The following is a 17,050-nucleotide window of genomic DNA, read 5'->3' on the forward strand; positions in this document are numbered from 1 at the left end:
AGTGGACTACTCTAGTACTGCACAAGAAGGGCAAAAAGACAAAAAAAGGTAAAAAGTCAACCAGTCTATTACTGGTTAGACTGTAAATCATTCTACCATTTTTGGAGAACCAAAAGCTTTTCACATCTAGTTTTTATTTTCATGGGAAAATCAGAAATAGGAACAAGTATGTATTTATAAGCGTGTATATCATAATCATTTCTTTTATTATTATTATTATAGAAGTTGAAGGTTTACAGAAAAATCATGCCGAAAATAGAGTTCCCATACAGTGTGGTACGTTAGTTACGATTGATGAAAGAATATTATTTTAATTGCATTATTAACTTTAGTCCATGGTTTATATTAGGGTTCCCTGTTTGTGTTGTACAGTCCTGTGGGCATTAAAAAAAAAAGGTTATCATAGTAACATACGTGAAAACTAAATTTCTACTTTTACGACATTGAAATATGCAATTCAGTGATGTTCATTACATTTGTGATGCTGTGCTACCATCACACCATCCATCACCAAAACTTTTCCATCACCCCAAATAGAAACTGTACAATTTAGGCATGAACTCCCCGTTCCCTCCCCTTACCCTGGCCCCTGGGAACCTATTTTCTAGTTTCTGACTCTGAGTTTGCTTGTTCTAATTATTTCATATCAGTGAGATCATAAAACATCTGTCTTCTTTTATCTGGCTTATTTCACTCAACAGGATGTCTTCAAGTTCATCCCTGTTGTCGCATGCATCAGGACTTCATCCCTTTTCATGGCCAAATAATATTCCATTGTATGGATATACCATGCTGGTGGTTGTCAGGCTGACATTTCCTGAAAGGCAGATCTGAGGGGCTGCTGGAGGGCATGCCCCCAGCACTCGCCCACAGAGCTCAGGTATAAGCCCTCGAGAAAGTACTTTACTGAGAGTTTGGTGAAATTCATGTACTTGGCCTGAGTCCTCCATAGCCTCAGAGCCTATGGTGAGTTTACTGCCCTGTTGTCAAGTACCACACTTTCAACTGAGATTCTGCCCCCCCAAGACAAGTGTTCTCCTCCCTCTGGAAGTTACCTTCTAATAGCCTTGTTTCTGGGGATTTTCTTAGTGTTTCCACCTTGGGATGTCCCACTGGTGACCTGAGAAGCAGGGAGGGCTGCTCTATCTGCCCCCAAATAACCTGTGTGAGGTAATGGAGCAAGGGGACTTGTGTGAGAGCGAGAGCGATGTCAAGTAGCAATTCTAACATTCAGTTGAAATTTGTATTTGCTCGTTCCGTTCATTCAGCTATGGATATAAAGAGGAGTAAAGCACAGTCCCAACTTCAAGGAGCTTGCAGCCTTTGGGGGCTATGATGGGAACACAAATGGCCATGGTATAAGGCAGCAGGTGATAGAGGCTCCAAGAAATACAAGGTGCAGCAATATTCACAAAGGGAACCTGCCAGGAAGAGGCAGTATTGAGCCTTGGACCCTTGGGGTGTGTGTCGGTTTGGACATATGTCCCCCAAAATGCCATGTTCTTTAATGCAATCTTGTGGGGGCAGACATATTAGTGTTGATTATGTTGGAAGCATTGGATTAAGTTGTTTCCATGGAGATGTGACCCACCCAACTGTAGGTGATACTTCTGATTAGATAATTTCCATGGAGGTGTGGCCCTGCCCATTCAGCATGGGTCTTAATTAAATCACTGGGGCCCTATAAGTGCTCAGACAGAAGGAGCGCGCTGCTGCAGCTCAGAGAGACATTTTGGAGATGGCCTTTGAAAGCAGACTTTGCTGACACTTGGCTCCAGAGAAGCTGCGAGAGGAAAAAATGTCCCAAGAGCAACACTTTGAAGAATGCACAGAAGCTGAAAGAGGAGCTGGAACACAACCCAGGATCAGCAGACATCAGCCACGTGCCTTCCCAGCTAACAGAGGTTTTCTGGACACCATTGGCCATCATCCAGTGAAGGTACCTGATTGCTGATGCCTTACCTTGGACACTGTGGCCTTAGGACTATAACTTTGTAACCAAATAAACCCCATTTAGAAAAGCCAATCCTTTTATGGTATTTTGCATAACGGCAGCATTAGCAAACTGGAACAGAGTGGGAAGGAGTCTTAGAAGTCAGGAAAAGCCCAGGACATTGAAAATCAGCCAGCTCACAAAAGGCCTGTGCCCAGGCTTTGGAGTCAAGCAGACTTGGCTGGAATCCCAGCTTTGCTACCTTAGAAGTTATTCAAACTTCTGATCTCCATTTGCCTACTCTGGAAAATGAGAGTAAAATGACTATCTCCTTGGTTTGCGGTGAGTAGAGTGCACCAAATTGTAGCTTAAAAAACAAAAAGCCACACAATTACATTTATGAACCATCTTATATTCTGCTTCTGTCCCCCTTTATTCTTTCACTATTTGCCTGAACTATAAACTTGTGAGGATACACACCCCATCTGTTGTGTTCTCCCCACTAACACTGAGCACCTAGATCAGTGCCTGACACACACCAGCAAGCATGTGCTTTCTAAAAGCCTTATGCAGAATGCATTTTCCACCTACACAACTTCCAATATTTGAAGCTAGACAGCAGATGTGTGTTCTAAGAGAGAAAAGTTGAGAAACGATTGCTGTGGCTCCAGAATAGCAGAAGAAAGTAGTCAAAAAGTAAGCCTTTCTAAACCACTGTGGACTTTAGAGCTGGGAAATGATAAAATGTGGAATTTTCAATCTGCAGTAAAGAGTAGACTCTAATCTGGGTAGAGAGGAGATGGATAGGAGTTAGTTCCCACAACCCAGAGACTGGATTAAGTTAGATGAACTAGGCTGGGAGAAGTGAGAATAGAAAGGAAGGGACAGGGGCAAGACACCTTCGAATCAAAAAAGGCTCCCAGCAGGTAACCTGCGCCGCGGGAACTGGTCCCCTTAGAGCTCCCAGGGCCCTGTCCGGTCACCAGCATCAGTCCCTGGGGCGCCGACGCCCAGCGCAGGAGACAAAGGTCCCAGAAGGGGCAGTGGAGAAAAGGCCCCTTCCAGTGATCGGGAGCATCTCCACCCGTGGGGCTGGCTCAGGCCAATGTCTTTGTTGAGCTGAAAGAACTTGTCTACTGCTTGCCTGGAAACCTCTGTCCCTCCTAATCCATGAGCTGTCACGATGCATTAGTTTGCAGAACGCCTTCTGGTAGCAGCGAACCAAGGCCAAGCCGAGAACGCAGCTCAGCTCACCATCCACGGCGCGGAGGGAGAGGCTCCAAGCCTGGCCGGATCCCCTGCATCTTGCTGCCAATAAGGGTCATCTTTCTGGAGTCCAGACCTTGTAGAAGGCTGGCTGCGAACACGGGGTGCAGGATGCTGGGGTCAGGACATCCACACCCGGCTTGGGTGGTGGGGAGCAATCAGCACCGCGGCGCTCACTTAGGAGGGTTGTGCTCGGGTCAGACAAGACCACAATGGGCTGCTCCACCGGGAAGAAGGCGGACAACACCGCCCTGCACCCGGCCTGCCAGATCAGCTCCTCCCAGGGCACAGGCACCCTCCTGCTGGGGAGGAGGGTCGAGGGAGAAGAGTCACCCTCCAAAATAACGCAGGGAACCCCTGGGCACCGTGGCTGTGCACTGTGATCACTTGTGCATGAGGCAGCCCCTCCCTGGCGCTTTCTGTTTTGTGCCTGAAAAGAACCAGGCTGGAGACACAGCAGTTCATATTACTGGTGTCTAAATCACAGGAAGGCCGTTCAAATCGTGCAGAGACGCTGTAGCCGATGCAACCATTGTAAATAAAGCAGGCCAGACTCCACCGGAGACTGCCAGCTACCAAAATATACTGGAAGTTTTGCTCCTCTCCTCTCTAAAGCTCCCCAGGTCTTATGTTTCAGCAGTGGGCAAAGCCTGAGGAAAAAGAAAGAGGCTCAAGGAAGAGAGGAGAACCCAGTCTGTGCCAAGAGATGAGGCGGCACAAAGCAAGGGCAGGGGTCTGGCAGTGAGCAGGCTGCTGCGGGGAACAGAGACCAGAGAACACTCCCTGTCAGCCTCCCCAGAGCCCAGAGCGAAGGACAACACAGCCCAGGGGGTCAGCATTTTCTCACCCACGGATCAACAGCCTGGGCACCCGAAGAGCTGGCATGTACACCATCACCCTAGAAAGAGGGGCAGGCCTCGATGCTCATCTCCACCGCCTCCCCGGGACTTCAGATTGTACCGGCTCTAGGCGTATTCCTGGGTCAAGGATGGCAAAGTGCTGCAGGCACCAGTAAGTGGCTGTGGGTGTGAACCTCCAGTCAACAAGCTGGAGAATCAGTTGGAGGCAACTATGGAGGAGATAAAAGCAGAGCTGGGGCATTTGTTCCCTACCACATGGGATCTGACACCCAGGGAGTGAATCTCCCTGGCAACGTGGAATATGACTCCTGGGGAGGAATCTAGACCCAGTGTTGTGGGATGGAGAACATCTTCTTGACCAAAAAGGGGGATGTGAAAGGAAATGAAATAAAGTTTTAGTGACAGAGACATTCCAAAAGGAGCCGAGAGGTCACTCTGGTGGGCACTCTTATGCACAATATAGACAAAGCATTTTAGGTTCTAATGAATTGGAATAGCTAGCAGTAAATACCTGAAACTATCAAACTACAACCCAGAACCCCTGAATCTTGAGGACGATTGTATGAAAATGTAGCTTATGAGGGGTGACAATGGGATTGGGAAAGCCATATGGACCACACTCCCCTTTGTCCAGTGTATGGATGGAGGAGTAGAAAAATGGGGGGTGGGGGGTGGGGGCGGGGAATGCACCCAGTGTTCTTTTTTACTTTAATTATTCTTTTTCACTTTAATTTTTATTCTTCTTGTTTTTGTGTTTGTGGTAATAAAAATGTTCAAAAATTAATTTTGGTGATGAACACACAACTATATAATGGTACTGTGAACAACTGAATGTACACTTTGTATGACTGCATGTTATGTGAATATATCTCAATAAAAATGAATTAAAAATTTAAAAAATGTAAATATCTCAAAAATAACTAAATAAATAAATAAGACCCGGCACCAATTAAGCTGGTGACCCAGCCTCTTAATTGCAAGGTGTCCTGGAATTAAACAAGGTCAGAAAGAGAGCTCAGCACACCTTCCCATTCTTGCAAACTAATCCCTGAGTCTCTGAGAGTATCCGGTGGGCTATTAAGAAGAGGTCTGCTTATGTCATTTTGTTAAAGCCCATTTATGGAAATTTTTAAAAATCACATTTAAATGTTTTCTGGTTTTAAAAGTAATATATACCCTTTATCAAGCATTTAGAAATTATGACTATTAGAGAAGAAAATAAATCACCCATAAACCCACCATGATGAAGAAAAAAAAGACTTCCATTTCTAAATATATCACAGCCTAGATAGCCTGAAAAACCTCCTTCAACAGCATACCAAGAAATGCTTAATAAAATAAACACATACCCATTTAAATGCTTTGGTATTGTTAGGGATTTGAATAACATACCCCACAAAAGTCTGGGAACCAGTGTGGTAAATCTAAGGCATCCACCAATCTCCTCCACCAAGCGACAGTGTTTTTTGTTGTTGTTTTTAATTACATTCAGTTTTATTGAGATATATTCACATACCATACATCATCTATGATGTACAATCAGCTGTTCACAGCACCATCATATAGTTATGCATCCATCGCCCCAATCTATTTTTGAACATTTTCCTTACACCAGAAAGAATCATAATCAAAATAAGAAATAAAAGTAAAAAAGAACACCCAAATCATCCCCCCCATCCCACCCTATTTTTCATTTAGTTTTTGTCCCCATTTTTCTACTCATCCATCCACACACTGGATAAAGGGAGTGTGAGCCACAAGGCTTTCACAATCACACTGTCACCCCTTGTAAGCTACATTGTTATACAATCGTCTTCAAGAGTCCAGGCTACTGGGTTGGAGTTTGATAGTTTCAGTTATTTACTTCTAGCTATTTCAATACATTAAAACCTAAAAAGGGTTATCTATATAGTGCATAAGAATGTCCACCAGAGTGACCTCCTGACTCCATTTGAAATCTCTGAGCCACTGAAGCTGTATTTCATTTCATTTTGCATCCCCCTTTTGGTCAAGAAAGTGTTCTCAATCCCACAGTGCTGGGTCCAGATTCATCCTTGGGAGTCATATCCCACGTTGCCAGGGAGATTTACACCCCTGGGAATCAGGTCCCAGGGAGGGGAGAGGGCAGTGAGATCACCTGCCAAGGTGGCTTAGTTAGAGAGAGGGCCACATCTGAGCAACAAACAGGCACTCAGGGAGACTTTTAGGCACAATTATAAGCAGGTTCAGCCTCTCCTTTGCAGTAATAAGCTTCTCTGCAATAAGCATCTCTGGTTGACTGTACCCCAGAACACCCAGGAGAAGCAAAAGCAAACCCTCGCTGAAGGAATGCATCCTCATCTCAGGCCTCATAGATTCCCACAACTTACATGAGCTCACTATCCACAATTACAATATAAGCTCTGAAACAATATAAGCTCTGAAACCCAGAGCCTGAAAGCTTGCAACACCTGATCTGAACTGGAGATGAACAAAGACTGAATTTACCATAAATGTACCTTCACTAAGCAGTGTCCTTCAACGGAGATCTAAAATCCAAAAAGGAATGGTGAACAAATAAATATATAACCATGCAGAATATATCCAAACCAACATTGGCCATATGACAGTGATTTAGTGCCTATTTTAGGGGAGAGGCTGCTAAAAAAAGAAAAGGAAGAAAAATAACTTCACTGGGATTACACATAAGATAAGAAAGTATGGTTGGAGTTTAAATATCCTACTTCCTCATACTAATTTGGAGGAGGACAGAGATACTGATTTTTTTTTTTTTTACTGTTTTAAATAAAAATTTTAAGATTTTAATGGAAAGAAAAAAGAGTCTTTTGTTTTCAATGGGTAGAGAGGAAACATGAAATTAGAAAAAAGAAAATCTCTTCCAAAAATGGATGGAAAGGAGGTGGATGGGGGAGAAGAAACAGAAGCAGACTATAGGGAAAGTCCCAAATAAGGGAGGTGAAATAAATCCAATATACCTCAATAATCACAATAAATATTAATGAAGGCTGATTGGATTTTTTTTTAATTTAACTAAATGATGTTTACCAACACAATTACACCTAAAGACATAGGTAGTTTGGACAGAAAAAGACAAAAAGTGATGCCAGGCAAATACAAATTGAAAGAAAGCTGATATAGCTATATGAATGTCAGGCAAAAGTGATCGGTCAGACAGGATTAGGTTTGGGTACAGGTAACAGAAAAAATCAAACAGAAGCACCCTGAACAAGACAGAATTTATTTTTGTTACATGGAAAAGAAGTCCAAGTGGAAAGTTGGGCTGTCTGGGCTCGGCTGGGTCTCCCGGTCATCAGGGGGACCGTCCATCTGTCCTACATCCCCTTGGTAAAGGCACTAGAGATGGACCATCTAAATATGTGAGCAAACGTCCCACCAGCCACCTTGGAAATCTGTGCCAGTGGAAACCTAGGACTAAGATAGCTCTGTCCCTGTCATGAAATGCACATATTTATGGGCTGAGGACGCTGCCCTGTCAGGTGTGTCTGGAGCTGCAGACCGTCTCATTGAGGATGTATGACCCAGGCCTTTAGTTAAAAGGTAAAAGGGACTTTTCTGGCAAGGTCAAAGTGGTTGTTCAACGGAATGGGAGGCATTTAACTGTGGAAAATCCACCTGACCATTCTCCGTGCTTTTGCATGCTGGTCTTGAAGGTAGATTGATTCAGTAACTCTCATGAAAACAAATTGCTGAAGATTTAGAAAAGGTAACTAGACAGATTCATTGATATTGCTGAATGATAAAACGGGGGCAGATAGGCTGCTGCTTTCCACTGGAGCAAGAAATGCCAAAGTAAATAAAATGTAGTGCTTGACCAATAAACTCTTCCTAACAATTGGTTTTCTTTGACAATCAAAACTCAGAGAACATTTGATGTCTTGGAATTTGATTCCCATATAAATATCTGCTATACTTACAAAAGCTGGGGGAGCAGAGCAGAGGAGAGGTGTCCCCTCCTCTTCTGAAGACTCCACATGCTCCCAAGGTGAGACAAACGTGTAGGTGGTGAGTTATGCAAGAACTCCCTGTCTCATACTTTTGTTGCTTAACTGGACACAGCTCTGCTTAGAAATTAATGCAGGAGAACCTAAGATGGCAGCTAGATGAGACAGGGCAAAAAAAAAACACCTCCATGAAAAATACTAGATAAAAACCAGACGGTGACCCAGAATACCGGTTTCAGTGATGCACCAGCTGGACAAGGTCTGCTAGAACCATAGGGACCGTGAGCTTGGTGAAACAAGGAGTCTGCATTCTGAAATGAGTGAGTAAGGCGGCTGAAAGTCCTGCAGCCACGCTGCAGTGTGGGGAAGCCGGGGGTTGGCGTTTGGAGATGGACTGGTTCTTTAAAAAAAAAAAAAAAAAAGGGAAAAACCCAGGAGCAGCTGCAGTTGCAATGATGGGAACTGCACGGTGAAGCACAGGAGGAGCGGGCTGAGCCAACCTCTCAGTGTCTGGCGTGGAGGATAGCCCGCTGCAGATTCCCTCAGGGCCAGGGGAGCAGAGGGGAGAGCCAAAAGGAGAAAGAAACCCTGCTGCTTGCAGCTGGCTCCCTGGCGGGCTGGAGACACTACTGCCTGGGGCTGTGCCCACAACCCAGAGCCACACCAGTTGTCCTGGAGCTGGGAAGGAGGAACTGTGCGAAAAGGGGGGAGGTTGAGATGCCCCATTCAGCCATCTTTGCATCAGGCTGAGAGTGCCCCTGCAAGGCCAGGCAGCCTGGGGCTTCCCTTGAGGGACGGCACACACTTGTGATGTAGCACAGCCTTCCCTCAGCAGAGGACCTGGAAGATCACAGCTGAGAAGGGGGGCCTACTCAGAAAACCCAAGGATGCTACGTCAATGCTGGTGGTTTGTGGGTCAGCGACAGAGAAAATCTGGGGCAAAACTGAAATTAAGGCTTAGACTCTTGCAACAGCACTGACTCTCCGGGAACACCTGGGAGGTTTGAATATTAAAGCTGCCCTGCTTCCCTAGCAACCTGGACACACGACCCACATTCAGGGTGGATAGCTCCAACAACACACCCAAACTGAGTTCACCAACTGAACCCCACAAGAATCATTTCCCCACACACCACAAAGACAAAGTTGAAGAGAATTGACTTGAGGGGTATAGGTGGCTCACAGATGCCATCTGCTAGTTAGTTAGAGAAAGTGTATGCCACCAACTTGTATTTCTGAAAAATTACAGTGGTATTTTTTTTACACCTTGAAAGAACGCTATCAAGCAAAGCAAATGCCAAGAGGCCAAAAACAACACAAAATCTTAATGAGTATGATAAAACCAGATGCTATGGAGAACCCAATCCCAAACACCCAAATCAAAATATCAGAAGAGACACAGTACTTGGCACAATTAATCAAAGAACTACAATCAAGGAATGAAAACATGGCACAGTATATAAAGAGCATGAAGAAGAGCATGGCACAGGATATAAGGGACATAAAGAAGACCCTAGAAGAACATAAAGAAGAAATTGCAAGAGTAAATAAAAAAATAGAAGACCTTATGGAAATAAAAGAAACTGTTGGCCAAATTAAAAGGACTCTGGATACTCATAATACAAGATTAGAGGAAGCTGAACAACAACTCAGTGTCCTAGAGGTCCACAGAACAAAAAAATGAAAGAACAAAAGAAAGAATGGAGAAAAAAATTTTAAAAAAAAATTGAAATGGATCTCAGGGATATGATAGATCAAATAAAACGTCCAAATTTAAGACTCATTGGTGTCCCAAAAGGCGAAGAGAAGGTCTAGAAAGAGTATTCAAAGAAATTGTTGGGGAAAACTTCCCAAACCTTCTACACAATATAAATACACAAAGCATAAATGCCCAGCGAACTCCAAATAGAATAAACCCAAATAAACCCACTCCAAGATATATTCTGATCAGACTGTCAAATACTGAAGAGAAGGAGCAAGTTCTGAAAGCAGCAAGAGAAAAGCAATTCACCACATACAAAGGAAACAACATAAGACTAAGTTGTGACTACGCAGCGGCCACCATGGAGGCGAGAAGGCAGTGGCATGACATATTTAAAATTCTGAGAGAGAAAAATTTCCAGCCAAGAATACTTTATCCAGCAAAACTCTCCTTCAAATTTGGGGGAGTGCTTAAATTTTTCACAAACAAATGCTGAGAGAGTTTGCCAATTAAAGACCTGCCTTACTTCAGATACTAAAGGGAGGCCTACTGACAGAGAAACAAAGAAAGGAGAAAGAGATATATAGAATTTTAACAGACATATAGAACCTTACATCCCAAATCACCAGGACACTCATTTTTCTCTAGTGATCATGGATCTTTCTCCAGAATGGACCATATGCTGGGACATAAAACAAGCCTCAATAAATTAAAACAACAACAACAACAACAACAAAAATTGAATATATTCAAAGCACATTCTCTGACCACAATGGAATACAAATAGAAGTTAATAATCTTTGAATTATAACTCCACTATTTACTTCCTACATGATATAAAATACACAAACTCTAATGACAAATCAGAGGTTTTGAACTCAATGTAAAATATGTAATTTTTGACAAGAACTATATAAAGGTGGGGGAATGGAAGAGTATAGAAACATAGTTTATGTGTCCTATTGAAGTTAAGTTGGTATCAAAGAAAAACAAGATTGTTATGGATTTAAGAGGTTAATTTTAAGCCCCACAGTAAACACAAAGAAATTATAAGAGAATATGACCATAGAGATGAAAAGTAGAGTATGGGTTCTGAGAAGTGGGGGAAGGAGCAGTAGGGAGTTAAGACATGAGTGTAGGGTTTCTGTTTGGGGTGAAGGGAAATTTCTAGTAATGTATGGTGGAAGGTGATAGCGTTGCAACATTCTAAATGTGATTAATCCCACTAATGGAATGCTAGGGAGGGGGTGGAATGGGAAGATTTAAGCTGTATATATGTTTCCACAATTGAGGAAAAGAAAAAAAGGAGTCTAAATAGATGACAATTGAATGCCAAGGATGACCCTGGATGGGATCTGAGGATGGAGGACAGGAGGCTCAAAGGGACACAGTTGAGACATAAGGGGAAAAAAAAAAGGAAATATAGAATGTAAGCTTTGTATCAATGTTGAATCGCTTGTACTTCTTAGCTGCGCTTAATGGGATTGCATAAAAGAATGTTCTTGTTCTTGGGAACTGTATATGTGAATTATAGTGTTTGTTCAAAGGTGTGAGCAGCTAGCTCTCATGTGTTCAGAAGACAGAGCAATAGATGTTGGATGATAGGGAGGGAGGGAGGGAGGGAAAGAAATAGCAGTGTGACAGCATGTTAAAGTTGGTGGATTGGAGTATTGGGGGAGGGGGTCAGGGTATGCTGGAGTTCTGTGTATGGGGTTTGCATTGTTTTTGCAACTGTTCCCACAACTTTGAATTTATTTCAAAATAAAATTTAAAAAAAAAGAAATTAATGTAACTTTGTGCCATTTGGCTTTCTTCCCGCCTCCTGCTACAGTCCTTCCAAATTATTGCCCCCAAATTTTCTTCAGCTTGCTCTTAGCTTGTCTCTTAATTTATGGAGAAAATGAGGCCATCAGATGTGCCTCATCAAATTATTGAAACTATCAAATTATTTCCTGTCTTGGAAGAATACATGTCCCTTCTCCCTTCTAAGGTTAAACACACCACTCTGTGGCCTCGGCCTTGGGGGATTTTGTGTTATTAGTTCCTCTCTTTTCCTTCCTTCCTCCCTTTGCATTCCCCTCTATCCTTTCCTCTCTGCCTGTAGCTGTTCAGCCACAAACAAGCTCAAATCTCACCAACCTGCAAAACATGCTTCCTCTGACTTCACTTTTTCCCTTGAGATACTGCCTTGTCTTTTGTCTTCCCTCCTTCATCAAGGTTCTTTAAAGAGTATTCTATAAATAATTCTACAGTGTAAGCTACAGGAATGCATGGGACCTTTGTTTTGTTTACTGCTGTATCCTCAGTGGTTGAAACAGTGTCTGAAACATAGAAAGTGCCCTATGAAATATTTGTTGAATAAACGAATGAGTGAACACATTCACTTTCCATTTTTTCTGCTTCCATCCATGTCACTCCACTGAAAATATTATCCTTTAAAAAGCTGTGAGCCCCATCCCAGCAACCAGATGCAATAGGCTCTTCTATTGAAGAGAAGAATACTCCTTGTTGTGTATTCTTTTACAGGAGTCCTTTAAAAGAGATGAAACCAAGAAAACTCAGAGAAGCCCCAGAGAAGCTGACAGTGACCAGCCACAGAAGCTGAAAGAGGAAGCCATTAAAGTCAGAAGCTGAAAGCAATGAAACCCAGAGAGAAGGACCACCAGACGCAGGTCATGTTCTTTCCCATGTGACTGAGGTGTCCCGGATGCTGGTGGCCTTTCTTCAGAGAAGGTATTGTCCTGTTGATGCCTTCATTGGGCATCATCTGTGTGACCATCCTGTGGCATGTGAGGTGGTTGACTCTTGCTTCTTGAAATGCAGGAATTCTCTCCTGGCTCTGTTTTTATGCCTCTGAATGTTCTTTTTCCATCTTCTTCATAGTCTCCTCTTCCTGTGTCCAACCCCCTCCTCCAAAAAAATAACACTTCCACCCTTGGCATTCTTCCATCCATGCTGAAGATCCTTGGTGGTGTCCACCAGCACTGGTGATGTATTTATGAGTCTAGATATCTTCAAAAATTCTAGCTTCTACTTCCCCTCCAGGGTCCAGAATGATCTGTTCCCTGGGTGTCCTCCAGGTTCTTCATGTCTAAGACTGAACTCCCTGTCTTTATTGTGGGACTCTTTCTATAGCAGTTCTGACAGGGGTCCCAAAATAATAGGCATTCTCTACCATCACCTTCTAAAAAGGGGCGCTAGCCCATCCATGTGAGACTTTCAAAGGGGATGGCAAAACCCACTTCTGTCCAACACCCTCTGTGCAGAGTATAAGAGTTGAATAGGCCTAAAATTTTCAGAGAAAGATGTTGGTGTGTGTTTTGGTTTGCTAAAGCTGCCGAAATGCAATATACCAGAAATGGGTTGATGTTTACAATGGGGATTTATTAACTTACAAATATATAGTTCTAGGGCCATGAAAATGTCCCAATGAAGGCATCAACAGGACAATACCTTCTCTGAAGAAAGGCCACCAGCATCCGGGACACCTCAGTCACATGGGAAAGAACATGACCTGCGTCTGGTGGTCCTTCTCTCTGGGTTTCATTGCTTTCAGCTTCTGACTTTAATGGCTTCCTCTTTCAGCTTCTGTGGCTGGTCACTGTCAGCTTCTCTGGGGCTTCTCTGAGTTTTCTTGGTTTCACCTCTTTTAAAGGACTCCTGTAAAAGGATTAAGACCCACCTTGGGACTCCTCAATTGAAGTAATCTAATCATGAAGCCCCACCACAATAGGTCTGCACCCACAGGAGAGGATTAAAAGAACATGGGGAGAGACAGAAGAAGATGGAGGCATAGAGAAGAGTGGAAGTTATTTAGTCCCCCTGAAGCAACTAATGAACAAACAGGAACAACTAGTAAATGATCTGGAATAACTGTGGGGGACAACTGTGACTGTTCACACATCGTACACCAACCTGGATTGGGAGGAATGCCTGAGATCATGTGGAATCTGTGAGTAGAAACTGTGGACATGAGCTGGGAGCTCCCTCCCCCCATGGCAATACAAACTGCAAAGCCTCACTGAGATAGAGAGCAGCACTCTCTGAACAAGTGAATATACCTCAGGCCAGCTCCAACTGGGGTTTTAATTGGCAAACATGGACTGCTCAATGGAAGCTGCAAATCTCCAACAAGCAGAGAGAGGCTTTTAGTGATGACTGACCTTGAAGAGCCATAGGACTTCTTTGTCTTGGGAGGGGGAGCCTAGAGGACCGGGTGCTATATCTGGCCAATGGGTGAAACTGGGGGCTGTGGACTGACCCTGAAAGGGGGCTTTCTGTCCCTTTTTCTCTCTCTCAATTTGAGTGGCTCAGTGGAGAAAGCCTCAGCCATTTTCAGTTCACAGCACTCTGCAGTGGAGAAAGCCTCAGCCATTTTCAGTTTGCAGTGCTCTGACCCAGACAAGGGTGGAGATTGCGGGGTCAGAGAGACAAAGAACCTATTTAAATACAAATGAAAATTCCCTAGGGGGTGTGTCTTCCCTAAGAGGAAAGAGGTGGTGTCCTGCTCTACTACCTGCCTTCCATTCAGAAACAGACCCCAAGGGCCTGGGGGAAATCAATCAAACCAGAAACAACTAAAGCTGAGAATTAAAGGGGCCACACTTCCTTACACCTGTCTGGAGTGACAGGCTGACAGGCACCACCTGCTGGGGAGGTTAGGAAAAGTACAGTGCCTTGGGGCCTTACAGGGTGTGTCAATCTTCTAAGACACATCCCCAGGGAAACCTGGTGCTGAATGTTTCCTCCTTCTGGGACCTCAGCCACTTCTGATCTGGGAAAACCTGATTGAGGTGACCAAGGAAACCATATGCCCAGACAACAGAAAACTACAACCTACACAGAGAAAAACGAAGGTATGACCCAGTCAAAGGAACAAACTTACACTTCAACTGAGATATGGGAATTGAAACAACTACTGCTAAATCAATTCAAAAAGTTTAGGGAAGATAAAGCGAAAGAGATGAAGCATATAATGAAAACACTCGGCGTACATAAGGTAGAAATCAAAAGTTTGAAAAAAATAACTGGCAGAATCTATCAAAATGAAAGGCACAACACAAGAGATGAAAGAAACAATGGAGACATATGACAGCAGATCTCAAGAGGCAGAAGAAAACACTCAGGAACTGGAGAACAAGGCACCTGAAAGCCTACACACAGAAGAACAGATGGGGAAAAGAATGGAAAAATATGAGCAACATCTCAGGGAATTGAATGACAACCCCAAACCCTTGAATGTACATGTCATGTGTGTCTCAGAGGGAGAAGAGAAGGGAAAAGGGGCAGAAGCAATAAAAGAGGAAATAATCAATGAAAATCTCCCATCTCTTATGAAAGACATAAAATTACAGATCCAAGAAGCGCAGCATACCCCAAACAGAATAGATCTGAATAGGCCTATGCCAAGACACTTAATAATCAGATTTTCAAACATCGAAGACAAAGAGAGAATCCTGAAGGCAGCAAGAGAAAAGCAATCCATCACATACAAAGGAAGCTTGATAAGACTATGTGCAGATTTCTCAGCAGAAACCATGGAGGCAAGAAGGAAGCAGTGTGATCATATTTAAGATACTGAAAGAGAAAAACTGCCAACCAAGAATCCTATATCCGGCAAAGCTATCCTTCAAATATGATGAAGAGTTTAAAATATTCTCTGATGAACAGACAATGACAGAGTTTGTGAACAAGATGACTGTGAGTATGGTTGAAAGAGGAAGGTCAGAGCATGTGGGACACCAGAAGGAAAGAGGAAAGATAAAGACTGGGACTCTATAACTCAGTGAAACCTAGAGTGCTCAACAATTTGATAAAATGTACAAATATGTTTTTTCATGAGGGAGAACAAATGAATGTCAACCTTGCAAGGTGTTAAAAATAGGGAGGTATTGGGGGAAAATTATAATCAATGCAAACTGGAGACTACAATTAACAGAAACATTGTATTAGGCTTACTTTAATGTAACAAAGGCAATACACCAAAGCTAAATGCCTATAAGAGGGGAACATAAGGGAGGGGTATGGGATTCTTGGCATTGTGATGTTGTCTGACTCTTTATTCTACTTTAGTTTAATGCTATCCTTCCTTTTGTTGCTTCCCATCTTTTTTTCTCTCTTTTTTTTTTTCTTTTTCTTTTGTCTCTCTACCTTCTTTGACTCTTCCTCCTGCTTTGTGGAAGAAATGAAAATGTCCTTATATAGATAATGGTGATGGTGGTGAATACATAAATACATGACTGTACAGGGAACCATCAATTGTTTACTCAGGATGGAATGTATGGGGTGTGAACAAAACTGTCTTTAAAAAAAGTGGGTTGATGAAGAAAACTTGAGGTCACTATGAGTGAAATAAGCCAGACACATAAGGACAAATATTGCAGGGTCTCACTGATATGAACGAATTATAATATGTAAACTCATAGACACAAAATATAAGTTACCAAGATATAGAACAAGGCTAAAGAATGGGGAGTTGTTGCTTATTATGAGCAGAATGTTCAACCAGGTTGAATTTAAATGTTTGGAAATGGACAGAGATGATCATAGCATTTTATGAGAATAACTAACTGTGTTGAATGGTGTGTGAATGTGATGGAAAGTGGAAGCTCAGAGTCACGTATGTCACCAGAAGGAAAGTTGGAGGTTAAAAGATGGGAATGTATAAAACAGTGAACCTTGTGGTGGACAATGTCCATGATTAACTGTACAAATATTAGACATCTCTTTCATGAACCAGAACAAATGTATGACACTGTAACTAGAAGTTAATAATAGAGGGCATATAGGGAAAAAATATACCTATTGCAAATTATATACTACAGTTAGTAGCATTTTAACATTCTTTCATCAACAGTAGCAAATGTACTATTCCAATACTATGAGTCAACCATGGAGGGGGGTGGTTTGAGGTATGGGAGGATTTGAGTTTCCTTTTTTGTCTTTCTTTCTTTTCTGGAGTAATGAAAATGTTCTAAAAATTGAAAAAAAAAATTAATAGTGGTGATGGATGCACAGCTGTATGATGGTACCAGGGGCAACTGATTGTACACTTTGGATCTTTGGATAATTGTATGGTATGTGAACAATCTCAATAAAAAATAATAATTAAAAAAAAGTAGTAAAAGGAAAAAGAACATGGCTTTTTCTGGGGTACATAACAGCTTCTAACCAGCACAGGGTGATATGCATGCCCCTGCCTTTCCCTTCTATGGAAAAGGTGAGGGGAATTTTTACCTCCCCCTCCTGTCTAATTAGATGAGCATAGAAGGTATTATTTGGAAAGCCTGATGCATGTTCCCTGGAATTTTTGAAGTAGGGACCTGGT

At 42.7% G+C, this 17,050-nt stretch overlaps 1 pseudogene; it reads left to right on the forward strand.

The window, feature by feature from the left end:
- The first annotated feature begins 246 nt into the window (after positions 1 to 246).
- Positions 247 to 4,366, forward strand: LOC119524765 (annotated as a pseudogene).
- The last annotated feature ends 12,684 nt before the right edge of the window (positions 4,367 to 17,050 follow it).

This window comes from Choloepus didactylus, assembly GCF_015220235.1.
Source record: "Choloepus didactylus isolate mChoDid1 chromosome 12 unlocalized genomic scaffold, mChoDid1.pri SUPER_12_unloc1, whole genome shotgun sequence".
NCBI lineage: Eukaryota > Metazoa > Chordata > Mammalia > Pilosa > Megalonychidae > Choloepus > Choloepus didactylus.